Below are 27,154 nucleotides of genomic sequence, written 5' to 3'. Positions count from 1 at the left end.
TTATTTTGCTGTACAAAAAGAATCAGACTCTGAAATATTGTACAATTAGCTTGTGAAGGAAATCAAAAATGCAGGTGTGCATAAATATAGGGATTGGGAATTCAATGTAATGGTTTTTAGTCATCTCCCAGAGTTCTTTCTCTGGGCGTAGCTGGTTCAGTTCATTACTGCTCCATTGGAAATGATTTGGTTGATCTCGTTGCTGAGGATGGCCAGGTCCATCAGAACTGGTCATCATATAGTATTGTTGTTGAAGTATATAATGATCTCCTGGTCCTGCTCATTTCACTCAGCATCAGTTCGTGTAAGTCTCTCCAGGCCTTTCTGAAATCACCCTGTTGGTCATTTCTTACAGAACAGTAATATTCCATAATATTCATATACCACAATTTATTCAGCCATTCTCCAACTGATGGACATCCATTCAGTTTCCAGTCTAGCCACTACAAAAAGGGCTGCCACAAACATTCGTGCACATACAGGTCCCTTTCCCTTCTTTAATCTCTTTGGGATATAATCCCAGTAGTAACACTGCTGGATCAAAGGGTATGCACAGTTTGATAACTTTTTGAGCATAGTTCCAAACTACTCTCCAAAATGATTGGATTCGTTCACAACTCCAACAATGCATCAATGTCCCAGTTTTCCCGCATCCCCTCCAACAATCATCATTATTTTTTCCTGTCATTTTAGCCAATCTGACAGGTGTGTAATGGTATCTTAGAGTTGTCTTAATTTGCATTTCTCTGATTAATAATGACTTAGAGCATCTTTTCATATGGCTAGAAATAGTTTCAATTTCTTCATCTGAGAATTGTCTGTTCATATCCTTTGATACTGATTGTGATTTTGGATAAACTCCTTCACCTTTTTGGGCCTCAGTGTCCTCATCTACAAAATAAGGAGCCTGAAATATGTGTTCACTAAGCTCCCTTCAAGCTCTAAATTTGTGAGGAAAGGGACTTTTTTGCCTGTTTTTTGTATTTCCAGTGCTTAGCACAGTGCTTGTCACATCATAGGTGCTTAATCAATGTTTAGTGATTGAGTAACTCCCTGAATAGGAATCAAGAGGACTATGTCTTAGGTACAAGGATATTCCTACTTCTGACAGCTATGTCCTTATGAAATAGTCACAATACCTTCTCTGAGATTCCATTTCCTCCTCTGTAAATGGAAGGTTGATCTTAAAGTCAAGCAAATGTGGGTTCAAATACCATCTCTGACATTTACTAGCCATATAACTGGGGAACATCACTTAAACTCATTGAGATGTAGTTTCTTCATCTTTAAAATGGAGTTAATATCCATAATTTAGGCAGGTGGCACAATGGATAGTGTGCCAGACCTAGAGTCAAGAGGAATCATCATCTTGACTTCAGATCTGGCCTCAGAAACTTACTAACTGTGTGACTCTAGGCAAATCACTTAATCCTGCATGTGACAAGTCACTCCAGTATCTCTGCCAGGAAAACCCCATATTTGATCATAAAGATTCAAATACAGCTGTAAACAACTGAATAGCAACAATATCCATATCTACTTCACTGAATATTTTTTGAGGATCAACTGAGATATTGTATCACTATGAGCATAACTAATTTTAGAGTATTATGTAAATGTTAAATATTGTTGCTGCTATTATAATTACTTTATGTTGAATACCATGGAGATGCTCCATCAATTTGTAAACTCCTTAAATATCCCTGTAGTTCTCACATAATGTGTTCTCAGAACCTGTATGGTTGGGTAGCTGTTTACCTGGTAAACTGAAGAGATCCTGATATTTCCATAAGAGTTATGATATAACCTACAAGATTTCTGTATCATTCTTTGAAAAAGAATTTGCTTTGGTTTGCCCAGGGCATAGTCACTATCTTCAATACGTGAGGAGTTGTGACCCAAGGTAGAGATTAGATTTCTAAGATGCCTCAGACTCCTTTATCCTACATGTAGTCACTTACCAAATCTCATTATTTCTTTCTCCACATATGTCACATATGCCCCTGTCTCTCCAGTGGTAAAGGTGCTTATTTTAGTTCAGATTGATATCATCTCTTGACTGGACTATTGCCATAACTTCCTAATTGGTATTCCTGGCTGAGGATTCTCTACTCCAATCTTCCCTCCACCTGGCTTCAAAATAATTGTTATTAAATGAATATTTGATTGTGTCACTTATCTTAACTCGGTAAATTCCAGTGGCTCCATAGTATCTCCGGGATCAAATGTAAAATCCTGTCTTTGTCCTTTAAAGCTCTTTTCAACTAAGGGAAAGAAGGGGGAATAAACCACCTATTGATTACCCATTATGAATCACACACATGCTGTGTTTTATAAATATTATCTTAAAACAATCCTGTGAGACAAATGATACTTTTATCCCTATTTAACAGTTGTGACTTGCTCAAGTTCTCAAGGCTAGTAAATGTGGGTGGTTAGTTTTGAACTCAGATCTTTTAGACTCCAGACCCAATATTCTACTCACTGCACCACAAAGGGATCTTGGAGTAGATGACACTTAATCTTGAACTTAAAAGATAAATCACAATTGGCTGGGTAAAGGAGAAAATAATTCTAGGCAGAAAGAACAGTGGAAAGCCAAAAGGGTAGGAATACAAACATCATTTTCAGAGGATAGGATCTAGATCAGCGAGATCAAAATGGTACAGTGTAATTGTAACAATGGAAATGAAAAAAACTCACACCAAAAATTTTTAAATATTACAAAAATCAAACAGACTTCAGAGGAGTAGATATGAGAAGACACCCCCCCCCCAATCCATGGAAGTGGGAAATCCACAAGTGCTACATGATATACATTTTTCGACTTTTTCAATGTATTAATGTACTACCTTTTTTCTTTCTAAAAATTACTATTTGTCAAATGGGATGACTCTAAGGGAAAAAGAGAAAGATACTTGGGATAACTATGATGATATAATAAACAGGTGTCAAAATCTTATTTTTAAAAAGGGCAGAGGATTGATAATGAAAGGAATAATTTACTAAGATTATTTTGACAATTAAGTTCCAGGTTGATTGGGAGTTGGGGAAGGTATGTTGATATCAAAAAAATCAGTGAAGAGATTGGGCCTAGTCTCTGTAGATCTCTAGGAATTATCTGCCACATTAAGAATGGAGTCCACCCTGTCTCCTATTTATGTAGCTAGAATATTAATTAAGTTGTTACTGTATGTCAAGAATTGTCTACAGGATACAAATACAGGACAAGTCCTGTCTTCAAGGAGTTTTAGATCCCATTAGGGATGACAATACAGCAAGAAAAACCGGAGACCAAATCAGAGACCTGGGGTAGGAAGGAATCTCAAAAGCCATATAGTCCAAAATTTTCATTTTACAAACAAAAGAAGTCAGGTCCAGGAAAGTTAAGTGGCTTGTTGAAGGTCACCCAGTGGTAACATTTGAATCGAGACCTTCTAACTCCATGTAGCAATGTTCTTTCCCCTTTATTACAGTCTCTCCCATCCTTTTCAGTAAGGAGTTAAAAGCTGAGTCTTGGTCTTAAATCACAGTAACACTTTTATAGCCATTCATGAATTCTACCCACTGGAAGTCCTAGAGAAATGTCATGTCTTTCTGACTTCACTAGGGTCTTTCCCACTCTTAGCAGACTTATGAAGAAAAATCACCTCCCAGAGGTTTTCTAGGTACCATGACATTGAAAAGCAAGCAGCCCAGCTGGTTACTGGTAAGAACCTCATGGAAATGTATCTTTTTTTAAAAATCCAAATCCACAGCTAGAGAAATAATGAAATTAAAACTAGAGGGAGGCAGTTATAAAATGCATAAGCAATTGCTACACAGCTGGTTTGGGAAGATAAAAGGAGAGCCCATCAATCTAGTCTATGACACTCAAGGGATCCCTGAAGGATGGTTATGAATAGAGCAGGGAAAGGACAAGGAAACTAAGAGCTCTGAAAAGTAGGCTACTGCAGAAGCCCCTGGGGAGAGGCAGCTTTCTGGGACTATTTCCTAGCTTGGGCAGCCATGTGAAAGGCATGAAAGGTGAGGCTGACTCCTGAGAGGAATTCAGCATGGTACCAGATTGAACCTGGTATAACCAGAGACAGCAAAGTGCTTCTGTTCCTTCAAGTTTCTAAATAGGAACTTTGTAGAGAGCAATGGGAGCTGATCCCACAGATGCCTGAATGAACAAGTTGATGATAGAAAACAGGTGAAAGAGAGTGGGGGACTGGGTGGGAAGAGAAAGAGAAAAAGAGACAAAGAAATGGAAAGACAGAGTCAGAAGCAGGAAGAGATGTTGAAAAACAGAAAGAATTAAAAAGAGGAGAGAACAAGAGATGGGAAAAAGGAGGGAGGGAGCAAGAGAGAGGAGGGAGAAATGGAAAGAGAGAGAGAGAGGAGGGAAGAGAGAGAAAGAAAGACAGAAACTTGCCTGTCCCACTCCCTCTTCCTCCTGATATGGTATAGCTTCTAGGGAAATACAGTGATGGTTTGGGGGTCCTCTGACCTTGGGGGGCTTCTGTTCTAACAATAAATGAGTCATCCTAAATGTTCTGGCCTCAGGAAACTTCCACATCCAATCTAGCTGATTCTGGAGACCACTCTTCAATTCATTGCTGACTGGTAAACTTGTCAGTAATAATCTGGTCAACCAAAAACCACTCCTTCCTACCTATGAGCCATAGAATTAGCATATCTATGATTGAAAGCTGGATAAATGTGTCTCCTTGCTTCTGTTTCTCTGCTCTTCTCAGTTGGCTTTGTAATGACATTACCATTACTATCAATAAGGAGATGGATTCAAGCCTGCAAATTCTTTTGTAACAGCTCCCGACACTGGTCTGGGAAACTTTTGGGGTATCCCCCTTTCCCAACCTCAACATTCCTAATCCCAGGTTTATTCACAAAGCAGTTGCCCTGGCCTTCAGTTGCTTGCTAACCTAAAGCTATAAAAAGGTAAATTGATGCATGATGATGTTCAGTGCAATGCTAAGATCAATTGCTATTGGACCCTAATATTTGCAGTGGGCAGATGCTGAATGAAACAGGAGTCAAAGTGGACCTCTAGAGCCCGAGGTCTTCCAGGGACCACCTTTCCTGGGTATGGTTGAAAGGAGCATTGGACTCATTTGCTCCCAGGATTATCTTTCTTGAGGTGGGAATCTTCCCACTTGACCTAAATGAATCAGAGGGAATAGTCTCAATCCATATCTGACCAGGTCCAAACTTTAGCCTATCTATTTATTCATTCATTCATTCATTTATATATTTATTTTGCTGAGGCAATTGGGGCTAAGTGATTTGCCCAGCGTCATACAGCTAGAAAGTGTTAAGTGTCTAAGACCAGATTTGAACTCCGGGCCTCCTGACTTCAGAACTAGTGCTCAATCCACTGTGCCACTTAGTTGTACCAGTACTTCTTCTTTCCTTCTGAGTCCATATTTCTGAATTTTGAGAGATATAATTATTTTTCAAATAAGGGTAGTAGAAGAGGAAGAAAGGAAGTGATGGGCTCCCCAGGGAACTCCCTTATTTTTCTGGCACTGACAGTCCTTTCTGATCTTCTCTCACCCCATCTTCTTGGGGGACCTGAGTCAGAGTACCCAGGATCTCAAATGTTCCTTTCTCACTCTTGGATGCAGTCTACAATTAAAGAACTTTCTCTTGGAAAGTGACCTCAGATGGGTCCCCTTATTTTATATGTTAACATATCTGGACCAAGGAGCTTTCTGTGTTACCCAGAAAACTGAACCCCAAAGCAGCTAGACATGTCCAAGGTCATACAGCCTGGGCCTCATGGTTGAGGGAAAAGCTCCCTGACCAGAATCAGAAGTCTTGGCTTCAAATTCTGCCTCTGATGCATTCTATCTCTGTGACCTTAATTTCCCTAGGCCTCAGTTTCTTTATTTGTAAAATGAAGGAGTTGATCTGTGAAGTCCTTCTGGTTCTACAGCTGTGACTCAATCAGTCTAGGACCCAGGTTTTTAGGACTCATTTTACAATGTCTGGTTGTTTTCCTATTTCTTAATTGACATGATTGAGCAAATATTTCCAGGATGTACTCGACCCTACAAAATCTCCCATCACCTCATCCCTGAAGTGTACAGACGGATTCTTCCCAGCACTGGGTGCCATAGGGAACTCTGAACCCAGTACTTTTTAGAAAAAAACAAAAATGTGTTCTGCAGAGAAAGGCTTCCCAGGGGACATTTTAGCTGCATGACTCACTGGGGCTGCACAGACCCTGCACCACTTAAGGGTGATCTATTTACAAGCCTGGGTAGGTTTTTAGGATTTTACAATGGTTTGTGAGAAGGGAGGGAAATTAATACAGAAGATGAGAGCCTTTTCCTGGAATGTGCACAAGGGAAGTGTGCGTGAGTGTGTTTGTAAATGGCTCGAGGTGCTGTTTTAGAAATGGGGTTTGTCAAAGCTGAACTGCACTCCCCTCCTGGAGTTATTCCTGGACCCTAAGCGTGCCTGCCTTGCCTGCCCCCCTTCACAGGACTCCATTCTGGATTTCTGGCACTTGTGGTCCAAGAAGGGGAGCAGCCACCTAGGGAGCTGTCCATTTCCTTGCCCCTGTGGCTAGTGGAAGGGATCTAGAAAGCATGCCCTGATGCTAACTCAGGCCAGGGGGCCAAGGTTACTCCCTTCCACCCCCCACTTCTCATACTCATTGCCAACAAACTCTCCAGGGGCAGGAAGGGTTGACACTCACCCTCCTGTAGGCAGCCTTCACTCTGGGCCTGTGAAATCTGACCAGCTCCATGGGGCTGGGCTCTAAGCCCAGGGCCTTTATTTTAAACTGTTTTATCCAAATCCAGGTTTAGATGGATGCAGATTTGCCCCCAGGGAGAAATGCAACAAACCCCTCCCTCCAAACCTTCCCTTATTATTTTGGTCCCTCCAAAGCCTGTCAAAAACCTCTGAAGGAACAGAGGCATAAGAACAGGGAGAGGGTGAGAGGGGGGTGGGAAAAGGGAGTTGGTTTGCAATCCATCATCTTGGCAATAGCCTGGGATCAGGCACAAAGTTTATTTCCCGACTTAGTCCTAGTACCCAACCTTGAAAGAAGCAGCCTGACTGGGGAAGGAAGCAAGAGACAGTAGAAAGGCCCATTAAGCAACAAATAGGGTGGTTGGGGGGGGGGGGTGATAAGGAGGAGGTAAGACATAGGAGAATCATTGGGGGAAGGGGGAGAGGAAAAGAAGTAGCATTACTTATCCATGAGAAAAAAAAATAGCTAGTTATACAGTTGAATTGACATTTCCATTGTTTTCAAAGTGACTTTGTGACAAGTTCTTATGTTCTCTTACTAAGTTGAAAACATGTGCTGGGGTCCATAGTAGGATCTTCCATTCTTTCCTGTCCCAATCTCACCATGAAAATCTGGGTTGTCTAAAGACACTAGGGCAGAGAAGGCTGACTGGCTCCAAATTTCAGTCTTAGCAAATTAATGGCAGTTGACAATGACAATGATGTCAATGGCAATTCTTTATATCTGTAAGGGAGCAAATGTGATTTGGGACAGAGTCCTAGACCTGGCTTGCTGCTTAGCTTTGTAATCAAGAGAAAATCATTTCAACCTTCAGTGCCTCAGTTGCCTCATCTGTAAAATCTGGGAGTTGACTTAACTAAAATAGAAGGTCCCTTTTCAAAGCATTTTCACATGCGATTTCTTCAGGACTTTGTCTAGTGATAGATAAGGAAGACTGTAATCTGAAATATAGAATACTAAGGAATCAGGAATACTTTTTCATATCATTTCTTATGAATACACACATTTTAATGACTGAAAATTTCACTCTGATGCATTGGAATTGTCAGAAGCCTTGAGTTCAAATCTCACCTCTATTTATTCCTAAAACTAAGTGACTCTGGGCAGGTCACTTGGTCTCCTTACCAGTTAGATAACCCTGGAATGTTGGATTTATACTTAGAAAGATCTGTATTCAAAAACCACCTCAGACACTTAGTAGCTGTTAGACGCTGGGCAAATCATTTAACTCCTCTCTGCCTCAGTTTCCTTAAGTATAAAATGGAGCTAATGATAGCACCTAACTGTCAAGGTTGTTGTGAGAATCAATTAAGATGTCTGTAAAATGCTTAGCACATCTGACACATGAAGGCATTGAATAAATTCTAATTCTCTTCCCTTCCCAGACTTCAGTTTTCCCATATATAAAATGAGTGGGTTGGATTAGAAGTCTTCTAAGGTGCCTTCTAGCTCATCATCCAAGATCTTGTTATCCTTTGTAGCTATTTATTTTGTGCTGTCAAATTCTCTTGATTGAAGACCTGCTCTGATGCCAATTTGTGGTATGGATTTGACTCAGTTTTTTGTGGCTACACCAGCCAAGCACAAGCTCTGACAGCTGGTGAAGCTTTGAGGCTAATCTCAGTGATGGCTCACTGCTCAGGGACCACTCTAGCTAAGTTTGGAGAGTCATCACCAAGACAGCTGCATGGTGTGTGTGTGTGTGTGTGTGTGTGTGTGTGTGTGTGTGTGTGTATGTGTGTGTGTATGAATTGTTCCAGCACAGTGGCTCTCAGAGATCACCTGCTAGGGTAAATGATAGATAGATTATGACCTTGGTCAATGCAGGAATTGACTTCATAAAATTATTTAAATGAATGCTCTTAGAGGCAGAATAGTACAGTGGATAAAATGCTGGACTTGTCAAACCCCACCCTTAGAATTGACCTTGACCAAGGAACTTAACCTCAGTTTCCCCATCTATTAAAGGAGGAATATAGATTAAGTAACCTCTAAGGTTCCTTCTTGCTCTAAATCTATGAACCCCAGTCTTCCAAGCAGAGTATAATACACAAGAGGGCAAATTTTAAGATTGGTTTGGAATATAAAAATTCCTTATCCTGCTTCTGATTCTTTTAGTTGGGTCAATTTAGTTCCATAAGTAGGGGATACTAGAACTCACCCACAACAAAAAGATATCCCTTACCTGAGGATATTTTCATTGTTAGGTATGAGGAACTGATAAAAAAAATTAATCCTTGAGGCAGGGAGGGAGAAGGATCTGAGATAAATTTAGCTCCTGTTCCTACTCTCTAGGGAGGTCCTTCACTCTGAAGTCCAAGTTATATCAAACCTTGAGACCCACTCTCTGTAAGGGTCTAGAGCAGGGGTCCTCAAACTAAGGCCTGCAGGCCAGATGTGGCAGCTGAGGACGTTTATCCCCCTCACCCAGGGTATGAAGTTTCTTTATTTAAGGGCCCACAAAACAAAGTTTTTGTTTTTACTATAGTCCGGCCCAGCAACAGTCTGAGGGACAGTGAACTGGCCCCCTATTTAAAAAGTTTGAGGACCCCTGGTAGAACATCCTCACCTTGTCATGCCCTGTCAGAAATCCCAGGCATGTCCCTGAGATTAAATTTTCTCTGTAAAATCTACTCATGAGCCATCCCATGACTGCTGCCTTTCTTTGGCTCAGTCCACCATGACACTTTGCCACAGGTATCTCTCCTACTCTACAATGCTTCTCAACCCCACTTCTCCTCCTCACAGCTAATTAACTATTTTAGGGTATTAAGTTACTTTCAGGATTTAGCCTGCCAGTTAAGGGCATGTTCCAACCTCATGGAGTGCTCTTTTTCTACTAAGCAATTTTGAGTTTCACTGTATCCCTTGTATTTTTGTATCCTTCTTTGTATCTCCTTTGTATCCCTTCATTTTATTTCTAAATTTTTATTGGCTTAGAAAGAGAAAAGAGTAGATTGATCTGAACTTTTTCTGAGATTAGTATTTTCAAATAAATTTAGAGCTGGAAGAGGCTTTTGAAGTCTTCTAGACCATCTCTTTCATTTTACAGATGGGAAAACAGAGCCCTGCTTTCCAGTTTTTTGACAGGAGATTGAAAAGACATATATAGTGAGAAGGTGTTATACTCAAAAAATGGCCCCATGTCCTTTTCCCACATTTCTCTCCATTTGAATATAGGAAAGAGAAAGGCAGCTGAACATATAAAGTAGTCCTCGCTGAATGGAATGGAACTGATCAATTAGTTTATAGTCAAATAGGCTTCCTCCCTGACATGCACTGATTTTTGCCCATAAATACCCTGAAGAGTTATAAGGAGTCTCAAACATGTGAAGGTGTGAGGGCATACCAGTTCCTGACATTGAGTCAAAGGAACTGCCAAGATTCCTTTTCTCCATGGTCTTGCCTCTGGCTATTGACTCAGAAATGAGCCAAACAAGGCTTGCTCAGAATCTCCTGAAAACTCCTCCAAGAAGTCTGTTAATTATTCTGAGTTTCTCTAATCCTCCCCAAACCACCATTATTTGGTTTCTTTTTAGTGAACCAGAAAAGTCTTCCTCTCCTAGAAAGCAGATAAGACTGGTAGAATAGAAACTGGCCTCAAATCTAGGCTCTGCTGCTATCTTTCTGACTTTGGGCAAGAGACTTTACCTTGTGAACTTGTTGGTTGTTATGGTTGTATATAGAATTGTTTCCAACTCTTTGTGTCCTCACGTGGAGTTTTCTTGGCAAAGATACTGGAGTTGTTTGTCATTTCCTTTTCTGGCTCATTATATAGATGAGGAATTGAGGCAAATGTAATTAAGTGATTTGCTCAGGGTGACATAGCTAGTAAGTATCAAAGACCAAATTTAAACTCAGGAAGAGTAGTTTCCCTGATTACATGTTCTGTCACACACCATCCATTGTACCACCTAATTGCCCAGAACCTCTGTTTTCTCATCTGTGAATTGAGGATGTTAGACCAGGTACCTCCTAAGGTTTCTTCTAGCTCCAAAACTAAGATCCTCTTTAAGCCATCCTTTTTTAGGTACACTTAGAAAGAACCCAATTTTGATGTAAGTAGGACCACTGAATACACTTAACAGCTGGGTAGCCTTAGGCAAATTCTTGTTTCTTTTTTTCCTAAATTTTTTGTTTTCTCAATTACATGTAAATAATTTTTTTAAACATTTGTTATTTAAAATTTTGAATTTCAAAACCTTTCTCTTTCTCTCTCCTCTCCCCTTCTCAAGAAAGCAAGCATTTTGGTATAGATTATATCTGGGCAGTCACACAAAACATTTCCATATTAACCATGTTGCAAAAGAAAATGCAGACAAAAAATCAAGAAAAATAAAGGAATTTTTGAAAAGTATGTTTCAATCTACACCCAGACTCTATCAACTCTTTCTCTGGAGGTTGATAGCCATTTTTCATCATGAGACCTTTGGGAATTGCCTTGGATTTTTTAATAGTTTAGAATAAATCATTCACAGCTGATCATTCTTACAATATTGCTGTTACCATGTATTAATGTTTTCCTGATTCTGCTCATTTCACTTTGCCTCAGTTCATGTAAGTCTTTCCAGGTTTTCTGAAAGCATTCTACTCATCTTTTCTTGTACCACAATGGCTTACCAAAACAATCATACACCAAAACTTGTTTAGCCACTCCCCAACTATGGCATCCATTCAATTTCCAATTGTTTGTCACCAAAAAAGAACTGCTAAAATGTTTTTGTACGTATAGGTTCTTTTCCTTTTTCTTTGTTCTTTTTGGGGTAAAATCTTGCTGTAGTATTGGCAGGTCGAAGATTATATACAGTTTAATTTGGGGGCATAATTCCAAATTGTTCCCCAAAATAGCTTATAACTCTACCTATAGTGTATTAGTGTTCCTATTTTTCCAACATTTGTCAGTTTCCCTGTTGTATCAGCCTATCTAATAAGTATGAAGAGGTAACTCAGAATCGTTTTAATTTGTATTTCTCTGTGATTTTTAGCATTTTATATGATTATAAATAGCTTGGATTTCTTCTTTGGAAAACTGCCTGTTTGTATCCTTTGACAATTTATCAATTCATAAGTGACATGTATTATAAATTTGATTCACTTCTCTGTATATTTGAAAAATGAGGCTTTTATGAGAGAAATTTGCTATAAAACCTTTCCCCAGATTTCTGCTTTCCTTTTAATCTTGACAGCATTGGTTTTGCTTGTGCAAAATCTTTTAAATTTGAAGTAATCAAGACTATTCATTTTAACTCTTATAATGCTTTCTAGCTCTTCTTTGATTATAAATTCTTCACTTACCCATAAATCTTACAGGTATAATATTCCATGTCCCCCTAATTGGCTCATGTTATCATCCTTTACATATAAATCATGTAACCATTTTGATGGTATCTAGGTACACAGTTTCTGTACCTCTTTCTGCCAAACTGCTATTCAGTTTTCCCAGCAATTTTTTTTCAAATAACTTCTTGTCTTCAAATCTTGTTTTACTGAGTTTCTCAAACCCTAGGTTACAAAGGTTTACTACTGTGTATTGTGTACTTAATCTATTTTACTGACCTATCACTCTATTTCTTAACCAATGCCAGGTGTTTTTTTTTAATACAGTTTGAGATCTCATACTGCTAATCCACTTACTTCAAATTGTTTTCTTTGATTCCCTTGATATTCTTGACCTTTTGTCTCTTCAAATAAATTTTTAGAATAATTTTTCTAATTCTAAAAAATAATTTTTGGTAATTTGAATGATATGGAATTGGCTAAGTTAATTTAAGTAGAATTGTCATTTTTACTATATTGATTCAGCCTACCCATGAGCAATTAATGTTTATCTAATAGTGTAGATCTGACTTTATTTGTATGAAAAGTATGTTATATTGTCTATAGTTATTTAAATGACATTTCGTTTCTATCTCTTCTTGCTGGACTTTGCTGGTAATATATGGAAATGTTAATGATTTAGTGAGTTTATTTTATATTTCACAACTTTGCAGAAGCTATTAATTATTCCAACTAGTTTTTAGTTGGTTCTCTAAGATTCTCTAAGTATGCCATATTGTCATCTGCAAAGAATCATTATAGTATACTTAGAGAATTTTGCCTATTCTAATTCCTTCAATTTCTTTTTCTTGTCTTAATGCTAAAGCTTAGAATAATATATAATAACAGTGTTAGTAGACATCCTTACTTTACCCCTGATCTAATTGGAAAGGCTTCTAGCTTATTCTCCTTACAAATAATATTTTCTGATGGTAAAAAATAAAATGGTTTTCATTTTTATGAGTCTTACTTTCTTGCCTGAAGTGAAATTGTAGTTCACACCCATAAAAATTAGAGCAATAATGCTTATTTTCATTCAGGGGAAACTAGATAGCTCAGTATATCAAATCCTGGGATTAGAGTCAGGAAAACCTGGGCTCAAATCTGACCTCAGAAACTTACTGGCTTTGTGATCCTGAGTGAGATGCTTAACCTAAGTCTAGATAATGTACATAGTAATATGAGTTATAGTATACAGAAGAGAATAAGAAATAGTTTTTTCATATCAATTTTTATAAATACACACATTTTTGTGTACATTGTATAGTTTTCTGATCTATAAAATGGGGATAATAATAGTATCTACCTTCCAGGGTGGCTATAAGAATAAAATGAGATTAATAAAGTGTTAAACACAGTGCCTGACACATACTAGGCACTTAATAAATATTTGTTAAAATTTTGATTTTTTTTAAAAAAGCATTATTCTAAGTTCTGAGTAGGAGTCAAGGAATCCATGCTCTTTGTTAGGAGACAACTTACAAACAATTTTAAATAAGATTTATACAGAATAAATTAGAAATAATCAACAGAGAGAAAATACTCTACATATTTCACAAACCACTCCCCCCCACCCTCTCTTTCACTCTCTATCTCTCTCCCCTTTTCCCTCTCTCTCTATATATTTCTTTCTAAAGATAGATAGATACATATATGTAATTTTTTTTTCGATTTATAAAAATCTACTTTCTCTTCCTTTCTCCACTACTGGGGGGAAAACCTTTGTAACAAATATATATGGTCAAGAAAACAAATTCTCACATCCCTGTCCAAAAATTATTATTTTTATTTAATCCATTAACTGAAGTATTAGTGGTCTAATCATATCCATGTTTGGATTGGTGAGTGAATCACCTGGTCTAAATAAATACCTCTCACATAGGACTCCTGGTTTCTTCTTTTCCTTGGGCTAAATACAGACAATGAAGGAAATGTAACTTCTGGCTGATTTCTAAAACTAAGCCCTTCATTGTCCAAGTTAACCTACATCATGTTCCTCCTTGCTGTTGATAACTGACCCAGAATCTTCAACCCATAGTCCACTAGTTTCTGAATAGAAGAATGTACAGTCACTGGGACTCAGCCTTGGAGAGCCCCCTAGGCTAAGATGTTCATGAATATTCATTTAATGTAGGGGAGCAAACTTAGTGTTATCCAGCTTCAGAAGCACAGAACATTCTGGTTAATCTAATATTCTGGTTATAGATCAGAATTGGCAGGATATCATTTTTCCACAAATTGGACTATTTAAAAAATGCATCTAACATTTATCTTACTTTAATCCTTTTTTGATGATTCAGAAGGCATTTCAGGGCTAGAGCCCTTCCCCCCTCCAATTTCTCAAGCTACTCTATTCATTCAATTATTATTTAATTTGTATTCCAGTTATTTGTAGAAATCTTTATTAGAATGTAATCTTGTCAAGGGTCCAGGGTTTTTATATCCCTACCACTTCCTTTATAGGCAATTAGGTGTCAGTGGGGAGGGTGCTGGATTTGAGGTCAGGAAAACCTGACTTGAAATCTTTCTTCAGACTCTTCCTGAATAGCCTTGTGACCCTGGAGCAAATCATTTAACCATTCTTTACCTCAGTTTCCTCCACTGTAAAATGGAGGTATTAGTAGCACCTATAGCCAAAGGGTTGTTGTGAGGATAAAATAGGATAACACAGAGAAAGTGTGCAAATCTCAAAATACTACATAAATGCTAGCTATTATTCTTCAGTGGACTTCTAAATAATAAATACCTGTTGATTTGAATTGAATTGTCCTAGGACTTGAGTCTGACCTTATCAATGACTATTATCCTATAGAACAAGCAATAGAAGGTTAGGTTGAACCTTTACTTTATTGCCCCTATGACATATACTTTGAAATGACTTAAAAACAGGAATATATCCTGGATATCAATTGACTCATAATTTCTCACTTTTGCATAAAAGTACAATTCAGAAAGTGTAACATCAGAATCTTGCCCAAGGTGACAGTTAAAATTTTCAAAGTAATTCTAAGCAAGCAGACTATAGCTAGATGCAAGATGGCTATATGATTTAGTGTGGCTGCTAAATAGCCCACTGAACAGAGGAGTAAATCTGGAATCAGGAAGTTGTTCGATTGTTGCAGTCATGTCTGACTCTTTGGGACCCCATTTGGGATTTCTTGATGAAGATACTGAGCTAATTTGTTATTTCCTTCTCCAGTTCATTTTACAGATGAGGAAACTGAGGCAAATAGGGTTAAGTGATTAGTTCAGAGTCCTACAATTAATGTCTAAATACAGATTTGAATTCAGGTCTTCCTGCACTATGTCACCAAGATGAGTTCAAATCCAGCCTTAAATATTTACTAGCTATGTAATCCTGGACTAATCACATAACCACCACCGTTAGACTGTTTCCTCATCAATAAAATGGAGATAATAATAGTAGCACCTATCTCCCAGGGTTGTTGTGAGGATAAAATGAGATAATATTTATAAAGTACTTTGTTATATTTGCTGTATTTTGCTATATTGTTCTTCAAGTCAGAAGCCCTGGGTTCAAACTCTGATTTTGATACTTACTATGAGTACTTAATTTATCTGCCTGTAAAATAAGGCAGCTGGGACACAAGATTTCTAAGTTCATTCATCTCTAAAGCATGTTGCCAAAATCTCTTAACATTTTATTTTCACCCCTTTTATGATCAAAGATTTAGTTTTAGAAAGATTATTTAATCTAATTAGTTGTAGAAACTAGACTAGTAGTGTTTCATTGACTTGACCAAGGTTGGACAGGACCTACCTCCTCCAACTCCAAATCCAGTTCTTTTTCCACTAAATCTCTTTTAATAGGACCTAGGACTATAGAAACATAAACCTAGAGTCAAAAAAAAGGACCTCAGAAATCATGTAATCCAATGTCCTCCATGTTACAGATGGGAAAACTGAGGCTCAGGGAGATTAAGGGATTTACCAACGGCCACATAGCTAGTCAGCATTAGTGGTAGGATTTGAAACCATCTCCTCTGATTCCAGAGACAGTGATATTCCTGCTATCTGCAAATGCATTTTATCTTCTTCATAAAGTTATAAACACTTTGAGATTAAGAATGATATTTTATACAACTTTACCTCCCTCCTTCCCACGTATCACAATGGTCTGCAAAGCAAGAAACTAATAAATGTTTAATGATGGATATAATAGATTGATTATAATAATAGCTAGTATTTACATAGCACCCACTATGTGCCAAGCACTATGCTAAGCATTTTACAAGCTCTAGAAGGTAGCTGCTATTATTTTCCCAATTTTACAGTTGAGGAAACTGAGGCAGACAGAGGTTATTTAAGTGATTTGTCCAAAAATCACATGGTTAGTAAGTGTCTGAGGCTAGATTTTTACTAGACTCCAGGTCTGGTGCTCTATCCACTTTCACATCTAATTGCTATTGATTAAACAATGTTTTTGCACATTTGAAAGCTACAAACTTTAAAAAAAAGAATAGATTTGCCTGTTTTCTTTTTGGTAGAAATTAAATGCTTAAGGAAGAGGGGCTCCATCTTAGAGACAAAAAACAGCTATCTCTTCCATCCTGCTTAATTTTTATTTCCTATCACCTGCAGAATTAATTCCTGACCCTTGGGTTCCTAATGCCTTCCAGTGAGCTCTGACAAGAAGGAATTTGCCTTTCAGTTTTAGTGTTCACAGGGAAGCATTCATTAAGGCCCTGCTGCCACATGATTCTGGATAAAGTAAGTTAACTAGACATGGGCCAGCAGAGCTTACATCACTTCATCAGAATGTCATGCCCTTAACTGTTCCCATAGTATATGAGGGAGGGAAGTACATTTTCCTCAGTTCTTTAAGGAGACATTTGCTGTTCATCCTCTGTGAGATGGTGGTATCTGGATAGTGTTTGAATCATGGGATACGTGTTATAATGCAGCTCAGAGCAAGTTTGTAGTTCTGTTTTTCTTTATTCTTTGGGTTCTAGGAGGTTTGAATGTGCTGTCCTAACTGATACTTATCTCCAGATCCTTTCTCAGTATTTCCTGCCCATTAACTTTCTAACAGCACCATTTTCTCTGCCAAGATGCTTGTTTAAAGGTTTGGAGTCCCATGGAATCATAAAAATGATACTATCTGAGTCCTTCACTTCCCTAACCCCACCCTTCCACATTTTCCCCCACCTCCCAGTCCTCCTCCCTCCCATTCCACTCCAAACCACACACACACACACACACACACACACACACACAAACACACACTCTTTATCTCCTTCTCTGTGTGTCTTTCTTTCTCTGTCTCTTTCTTTCCCTCCCTGCCTTTTTTTCTCCTTCCCTCCCTCTCTCTCTGTCTCACTGTTTCTCAGTCTCTTTCTCTCTCTCTCTCACACACGCACACTCACATACAGTGAGAAAGACACATACACAGAGACACTGAGACACAGAGAAAGAGAGAGAGAGACAGAAAGACGGAGGCACACACAGAGATAGACAGACAGAGAAAGAGAGAGAGAGAGAGAGAAAGAGAGAGAGAGAGAGAGAGAGAGAGAGAGAGAGAGAGAGAGAGAGAGAATGAATGTGGAAAATGCCCTGAGAAGAAAATGTTAATGAGTTGAAAACCCCTCACTCTCTGGCTGAAAAATGTTTTGTGGGTGAGTTTTAAGAAGGGAATCTCAAATCACAGGAAACAAAATGGGTCCTCTTATCAATCCATCCAGAGAGAATTGAGAAAGTGAGATGAGATGGTTCTGGACAACTCAACACTGATAATGAGGGGGTGGATGGGCAGAGTTTTTGAGTGGAGTTTAAATGAGAATGTCAGGTGAATAGTCTACTGACCAGGTTCAGAGGCATCCCTTCAAACCAAGGGAAGATCTCCCCCCTCTGGTGGGTAGGCCCACTGCTTCTTAGCCTGAATGCATGATACATAACTACCTCTCTAAAATAAATCATAGAATCTTAGAGCTAGAGCTGGAATAAACCTGGGGTTTATCCCTGCGGGTTAATGAAGAAACAGAGGCTTGCCTAAGGTCATGCAAGTAATTTGAACCTGAGTCTTCTAATTCCAGTTGTTCCAGTTATATCTGACTCTTCATGATCCCATTTGAGGTTTTCTTGTCAGAGATAATATAATGGTTTGCCTTTTCCTTTTCCAACTCATTTTACAGATTAGGAAACTGAGGCAAACAGAATTAAATCAGTTGATCAATGACACACCACTAGTAAGTGTCTGAGATTATATTTGTTCCTGACTCCAGCCCAGGTACTCTTCTGAGCTTCTTAGCATAGTATCAATGCTTTTTTTTTTTTCTCACTAGAAATTTAAATATATTTGAATTACACAGTAAAGACTTGTAGGGATAGATGTCAGGAACGTAGGCTCATTTTTAGAGAAGAATCAAATCTTTTGACAAAGCTTTTTTTTTTTTTTTAAATCCTTTTGTAGTGGGAATAATCACACATTCATTTTATAATTCAAGGTTTCTTAACCTTTTTTGTGCCGCTATCTCCTTTCTCAATCTATTGAAGATTATGGATCTCTCTTAGAATAATATTTTTAAATATTTGAAGGAAATTCTAAATTTCAATTAGAGGTTAATGAAAACCAAGATGTAATTTCCCCCCCCCCATCCAAGTTCACAGATTCACTGAAATTTGGTTTCTTATAGATTTAGGGATCCTTGTTCCAGTTTAGGTATAGAGAAAAAAGTTTGGATTTTAAGTTTGAATTTGAATCATTGCTCTGTCCCTATTTATATAACTTTTAATTTTTCTGGATCTCACTCTCCTCATCTGTAAAATGAGGAGGTTGGATGAGATATCTCTTCTAGTTCTAAATATATAAGCCTAAAAAATATGTGATCTATATGGATTATAGGGGACTGACCAGGATTCAATGATGTTATCCATGAATATGCTAAATGGAAAGTACTTATCTATTTGTGTCATATGCTTCTATTGAAATTCTATCATTATCCTAACTCTTGTGCTCAGGTATCTAGTCTCTGACCCAAGATAAGAAAAATATTTTATTATCCTACTTGCTTCTGCTCCAAGGGCCCCATTATCCTACCAGAAAGAAGGACATGTACAGTCCTTCCCCTGCCTCATGCCTGAACTGCCTTCAGCACTGAGAAAAGGCAGAAAGGAAAGACCAAATAGGTTTGTCAGCTCATTTTTATAGGCCAGTGGAGAAGTGTTTCCTTTGACCAAAGAATAACACTAGTGACTGAAAATGAGCCTTCTTAATAATTAAGGGCATTATTACATCCTCCATGAGGAGAAACTCTAGACAGACTTATGCCTTATCACATTGATCAGAAGACTCCTCTAATGAGCATCTCTTACATGGTTTCTTCTCTGATTTTGATCTCGACATTGCCCATTAAGGGCCCTCTACATTTCAGATGATAGCTACTCAAAAGGTGATTGCCAAACTAGTCGATCCTGAGCAGCCCAGCAGATTTACTGAAGTTCCTTTGAATGGTTTAGTACCTCTGCCCAACCATAAGAGCATCTCCAAAAGGGTAGCATCCTTAAGCAACTTTGAGTATTCTCTAGTGGCAGATTCAATTCCACCAAGGCATATTTTTGGAAAGCTATCAATTCCTCCTTTGGTCCTTGACATTCAGCAGCTCCGGTGAGGAATGGTACAGGGATAGGTTTGAGCAGAGAGGAAGAAAAAATATGAACACCACCACTATTCCTCCTAATTAGAGAAGTAGGTACTTCCAATACTACTGCCCAAACAGATTGTGTCTATCTCTATTGGGATTATTTTTTCCCCTGCCCCAGATGTTGCATGTTACAGAATCCTTCATTGGTAAACACATATATGGCAGCCTACACAGAATGCCATGCCAGCTGCAAACCTGGGACAATGGGACCAGCACAGTGATTGCAATTGGGCATGAAGTCCATTGTCCCATGCAGTTAAGTCAGCTTGATTTCTATAGTTGTATTCCCCTTTCCCATGTGGATTCACTAAAATGCAGAGACTGTAAGCTGTTTGTCATTTGACACAAGGATGCCTGCATTAGGGAAGGGAGCTTCAGGCTGGGAATAAGGGAGATGGGATTTGGTTTCCATTTTGGATTGTCTGATGGGATGAATTCATGGAATAAAACAAGATGCTCAAGGGACTTCTAAAATGCTATACAACCCACCTTCCAAGAGAGAAGGCCTATACCAGTGAGCCTAAAGAAGCCATATTATCCTTGATACTCTGCTCCTGTTATTATTATTTGAGGGGAAGGTAAGATGTCTGAGAGTAACTCTGTTATCCATTTCTTCAGTACCTCCTTTCCTTACAGATTCCTCATACCACATAGATATGGAAGGCAAGGAGAAGATCTGACAATAAACTTGTTACTTTTTGGTTTTCTGAGTTGGCATTTGCCAAGGCATCAAACTCCACATGGAGCTCTCTGCTTTACTAAACAGTCTAGGAATGACCAAGAACCACTGGACTTAAAAATCTCATGCATTGCACCCACAGTAGGAGTTAGAGAGGGAAACCCAAGACGGAAAGCCCAAAGGTGAAACCAAGTGGCTTCACTTCAATGGAGGGGGTAGGCAGGCTATGTTCATTTTCAAGTGCTTATGAATACCAGACCAGCTCACTACAATTTAGGAGGTCTTATGTGCAATCTGCCCAGTCCCAGATATTTTAATTCTATGTTGCAGAAACGTATGTGCCAGCTGGCCTCAAACTAAGTATATGCAGGGTTCAGTTCTAAACAGTAATGTTTGGGGAAAGTACAATCTAAAACAGACAGCTCTGGATGTGTTTAGATTTTGCTTTCTTTCCACTTTTAAATATTAAAAATTGACTCCAGCTGTGGGGTAGAAAGTAACGCCTAACCTATAAAAACATTGACAAATAAATCACAATGCAATTTGCCCCGCATTTTTGTGAGGTCTAAACACCAGTTCTTGAAAGGAATTTTCCATTATTACATCTTGGGAAGATAACTTCTTCATGAAAAATTCATTTGACTTTTATATTTCATAAAATCATCACATACCATTCCCACATTGGGGATCTCATTGTGCTTTGCAGCAATGCCACTGGGCTCAGACTTTCCAGTGAAGCTTTAAAGTTCTGTTACATGGCACTGTGGGTAAATGGAATGGGGGCCAGGTGGACAGAAGAGTAATTCTCTTCCCAGTTTGACTTTACATTATCCATCCAGATCTTTGACTCTGATGTCTTCTAAGATAAGAATTGAGTCGAGACCAATTCCTCTCCTACCCTTTAATCATGGCTCTGTGAGTCACAGGCTCATTGTGCCCCCTTTCCCTAAATTCTGTCTTTGTGACCCACAGCATTGTGTTCATGCTTCCCAAAGAAATGGCTCCTAATTCTTTCTTGATAATGCAAAAGGATGTCATGGTGGCAGCTAGGTAGGACAATGTATAATTGGATCTGGAATCAGAAAGATGCTGGTCTTTAACTCTGGTCCACCAAGCTGCCCCTAAAATAATTTCTGTAGCAAACTCGATGCTCACAAAGGACTTTAAATGTTATCTCAATAGATCCTTACAACAACCCTGTGAGATACTAACATACCAGAGAGCTAGTTTTCAAATTCTTCCACAGAAATTCACTAGTTGGGTAACTATGGATAAGTCATAAGACTTGTCAACCTCAGTTTCCTCATTTGTAAAATGGAGATATAATTATACTTGTCTCTCAAAGTTGTAGAGAGCTGGACTGAATCAGACAAACATACCTCAGATTCTTATGAGCCATGTGACCCTGAACAAGTTACTTAAAGGCTCTGTGCCTCAGTTTCCTCATTTATAAAAGAAGACCTGAGTTTGAATCATGCCTCAGATACTCAGATGTAATGTGATCCTGGGCTAGTACTTAAATGTCTCTTAGCCTCAGTTTCCTCATCTATAACATGAGGGAGTTGAACTAGATGATCTCTAAGATCCCTTCTACTTCTTAATTGTTGATCTATCTGGCTGACTGCACATGTGTACATGTTCCTTAAGTTATTTATTAATCATCTCACCCTCTGAAGTCACTGCAGCAGATAGGGAAAAGGGGGAAAAAAGAAACAAGCATCTATTAAGCACTTAATGTGTGCAGGTATTGTTGTAAGCCCTTTTGCAAATATTATCTCATTTGAGCCTCACAACATTATTATTGTTGTTGTTATCATCTCCATTTTATTACAGCTGAGACAACTAAGGTAGGCAGAAGTCAAATGACTTGTCTAAGATCATACAGCTAGTAAGTGTATGTAACAGGACTGAACTCAGGTCTTCCTGACTCCATGCCCAGTGCTCTATTCATTGTGCCACCCAACTGTCTCTAATAGAGTTCAGAAAAAGAGGAGCTGCTACTTCCCAGGGATACCAAAGTCTCACTCAACTGTTCAACATTATAAATACCAAAGATGTTATCTGGTTTCTTTTCTCCAGTTCAGAGAATTTCAGGAAGTATATATCTTCCTACACGAATCTTCTAACCACTCAGGAAGTGACATCTTTCTTAATGGGAAAAAATGATACTGCAGAATTTCAGTCAAAAGCAAAAAGTTTGATGGATTTTTTTTAACTGTAAACTTGAAGGTCAATTAAATTTAACCCACCCATCCTCTGATTAAGTGCCTACTATTATAGGCTCTAAAAATACAAAACTCAAACCAAATAATCCTTGCTCTTGAAGTATTTCTAGTCATGTGTACAATATGTATACACTAAGTAAATACAAAATATATACAAGGTAAATCCAAAGTCATTGCTGGGGCAGGGGGACTCTTAACTATAGAGAATTTAAATATCTTATAATAATAATTATAATAAAAATAGCATATATAGAGTGCTTTCTATCTATTATCTCATTTAACCTTCATAACAAACCTGTGGGATAGCTATTACTATTAAACTCATTTTACCAATAAAAAAACTACTCCAAATTATATAGCTACCAAATGTCTGAATTAAGATTTGAATTCATTTCCCTGCCTCCAAAATCAATGCTATTTATTATGCCATAGTTAAAAGGAAGCACTTGGGCTGAATTCGCAAAGAAGCCAGATATTAGAGTTTCTAATGAAGTAACTGTGCAAAATGCACTTTTTAAGTGCCTACTATGTGTCAGGCACTGTGAAGAGGGAAAGTAGCTCAGGCATGGCAGCATGCTCAGGCTGGGCAAAAGCATGAAGACAAGAGGTATAATAATGTCATTAACCATAGCAAAGAGTACAGTTTGGCTGGGATGGTAAAGTTCATGAAAAAAAGTAATAAATCTATAATCAGTATGGAAAGGAAGGATGCATAGAGAAGATTGTGAAAGATTTAAGTGCCTAACATAGAAGTTAGTGTTTTATCCTGGAGACAAGGAATCATGGAAATTTTGGAGGAGAGGTGTGAAACAGTGAGACCTGTGCTTTAGAAATAGCAAATTAGCAATTACATTGAGAATGAATTGGAGGGGGAAGAAAGTGGAGGTAAGGAACCTAAACAAGAATCTAAGAGAAAGATTATGGAGGCCTAAATTAGCTTGGTAACCACGTGTATGGAAAGAAGTAGCTGAGTCTAGGAGACATTGTAGAAATAGAATTAAGGAGATGGGATATTTTGGGTATTGATGAGGAAACAGAAGCCCATCAAATTGCCCAAGATCACACAAGCTTAAATATCAAAGGCAGAATTTGAACCCCAAACCTATGGCTCCAAAGCCACCTTGATTGAACCACCAAGTCTCCTCCCTATTCTGTTCTGCCTCCTTCTTTAAATATGAATAAGGGAAAGAGTGGGTCCTGCCTCATGGAAGATCTTCAAGCAGAGACTACTTGATTTTGACTGAAATTCTGCAGTATCATTATTTTTCCCATTAAGAAAGATGTGTCTTCCTGAGTGGTTAGAAGACTCATGTTGGAAGATATATACTTCTTAAAATTCTCTGAGTTGGAGAAAAGAAACCAGATAATGTCTTTGGTGTTTGTATTGTACAGTTGAATGAGACACCGGTACTCCCGGGAGGCAGTAGCTCCTTTCCTTCTGGACTCTACTAGAGGCAGTTAGTTGGGTGGCACACAAAATGGTGATTATTTTTGTCAGATGTAGATTGATACAGATATCTAAAGCTCCTTCCAAATCAAAAATTTATCTTTAAATCTTTAAAATCTTTAAAATTTTTTTCTCTTGCTTTTCTTAGTCTGCTCAGAGATGAAGAAAAACCTTCTAGTGACTTCCCCTGGACAGCCAAATTGATGGTGCTGAACAACATCTGTGATTCTGGGGTTTTGTCCTTCCAACCTCCTGGTGACCATCTGGAAGTGAAAAGAATAGAGTGGGCAGTAGCCCTTGGGAAAGGTTTTGAGGGAAAACACAAAGAAGCACACTCCTTCCACCCACCCGTAAAAGAATCTTTCCCTTGTACCTAGAACAGTCTTTAAAATTCTCTTTTCTAAATTTATTCCTTAGAACTGAAAGGCAATGTGGTGTAGTGACTTGGTTGACATGAAGTCAATAAGAACTAGTTTTGAAATATGTTTCAAACACTTCCTGGCTGTGTGACCCTGAGCAAGTCACTTGACCTTTTTAAAAAATTGACAAAATAATAGCACCTATCCACCATTTGGTGATACAGATCTAAGTGAAGTTTTATAATTTCCCTAAGGATGTAAGCTCAAGGGACTATTTCACGTTTTCATTTTTATCTTAATTTACTTAATTACTCATCAGCTCTTATTTTGTGCTAAGCACTGTGCTAAGTACCAAAGTACTAAGGATACAAATACAAGCAAAAAGAAATGGATCCTGACCTCAAGAAACTTACATTCAAACAGGAGAAGATAATACACATAAGGGGATACAAAAAAGAAGGGGAAGGTGGCTAAATCAGAGAATCAAAGATGGCTGGTGATCTTCCCCAAAATGGAGGTTTGGGGAAGAATTCACTAAGGAGAGAAGGGACCCACACTAGAAGTAGGAGGCAAGTACAGTGCCTAGAACATTGTAGGCATCATTGAGACTCAGAAAATGGAACCCAAAAGAGGGAGTATACCTTTAGGATTTCTAGGGACAACTTACCAAGGATTTCAAGGCATAGAGGGAAGATACCATTTCCTATATTGAATTAATCTGACACTTGAAATTCTATCTCTAACAATCTCATCATTGTAGAAGTGTACCCTTTCAGAGTCACTGATCAAAATATCTAAAGCAGGATAAGACCCTTATAGGTTATTAATTTCAGAGCAACAATCCCAATCCCCACAAAAATGGAACAGGAAAGGCATCTGGGAGGAAGCAGGGAAAAGGATGAAGAAAAAGGAGATGGGGACAAGGAAAGAAAACTTTTCCTCTCTGAGACCCTTAAAGGAACCTGTTTATAACTAGACTTTTTGAAAGTTTGCCCAGGCCAATATAAATATAAAAATATAGAAAAAAGGATGTATTTGTGTGTGGGGAGATACATGTGTCTGTGGGGTATGTGTAAAATTACTCCTTCCCCTTTATCTCTCCCCCAAAAAAATAAAATGAGAAATGAAATTTGAAGGTAGTAGAATTGCAATATTAAATTAACATAGAAAGGATGAGTCTGGTTGGTGGGGTTGTTTGTGGATCACGGAACTCGACGCGGTCTTGGGTATTATGCCACTTAAGTTATATGTGGACTGAGTGAAAGAATGGTTATCCAAATCACTCCTAGTCCCCTCAGGTCCCAGGAGAACAAGAGGACAGGGTCAGCCCTAGGCAAAGCCTGTCCTTGGCACCATCCTATTGCCTCTTTAGAACATTTTCACACCATTCCGGGTCCCTTACCCATAGGTTCTGGGTGTGCCTTCTTGATGCCTTAGGGGACTTCCAGTAATGGATGAAATAGAAAACATAATGGGAATGTTCTCATTAAGATCCCCATTTTAAAAGGCAAAGCAACTTTTAGTGTTTCTTTTTCTCTTAAAATGATAAACACCTTATTGTGTTTTCCAAATGCTTTCCTCTAGGGCCAAACTTCTTAAACTTTCTTAAACTGTGGTTCATGATGCCATATGGGATCTTGTAACTGAATATGGAGGTTACGAAATTATGATTATCAAATACATGTTTGATTTGTATTTCTGTTTGATATTTTTCTAATGACTTAATTAAAACATGACAGATCTTTGATTTTATAGAGCATTGGTATGAAATAAGTAACACCTGAGTTAAAATCAAGCTTCAGACACTGAGCAAGTTACTTAATCTTTGCCTGCCTCAGTTTCTTCAACTGTAAAATAAGTTTAATAATAGCACCAATTTCTGAGAATTATTGGGAGGATTAAATTTATTTAAAAAACACCTAGCACAGTGCCTGGCACATAATAGGTACTATATAAGTGCTAATTTCCTTCTTTCCTCTCCCTTAGAGTAGGAATGACCAAATCACAGAAGGAATGAAAGTTAAAAGCATGTTGATGCACATGTGAGAATCCTATCTGAATTGTTACCTACTTAAAGACTTTTGAAAATGATTTGTAAAATAAGCACATTTTTTGGACATTCATGAAATTACAAAATCTTAAGAGTTAGTAGGCATTTTATGCTAGAACATCTTTGACAAGTAGTCATTCAGTTTCAATCAACAAGAATTTATTAAGTGCATACTATGTGCCAGATGTTATGCTAGATGAGAGATAGTATAGCTGAGTGGCCCAGTGCTGGACCTAAAATCAGGAAGATGAGTTCAAATCAGACACTTACTAATAGCATGATCCTGGTTAAGTCATTTTCTTTCTGATTACCTCAGGGTCAGTTAAATGGCTCAGTAGATAGAGCACCAACCCTGAAATCAAGAGGACCTGAGTTCAAATATGGCTTCAGACAGTTAGCACTTCCTAGCTGTGTGCTCTGGGCACTTAACCCCAATTGCCTCAGCAAAACAACAACAAAATCCTTCTGATTTCTTTGGTTTCCTCAACTGTAAAACAGTACCTGACAAATAGTAGGAGCTTAATAAATGTTTCCCTCCTTCTGGCAAAGACAACAATGAAAAATGGTCCCATTTTGCCTGAAAGCTTCCTGTGATGAGAATTTTATTCACATTATTTGAATGGTTTCCTCACAACAACCCTATAAGATAGA

The sequence above is a fragment of the Sarcophilus harrisii genome, chromosome 1, assembly GCF_902635505.1.
Source record: "Sarcophilus harrisii chromosome 1, mSarHar1.11, whole genome shotgun sequence".
In the NCBI taxonomy this organism is placed as follows: Eukaryota; Metazoa; Chordata; class Mammalia; order Dasyuromorphia; family Dasyuridae; genus Sarcophilus; species Sarcophilus harrisii.
This window is presented reverse-complemented; position numbering follows the sequence as displayed.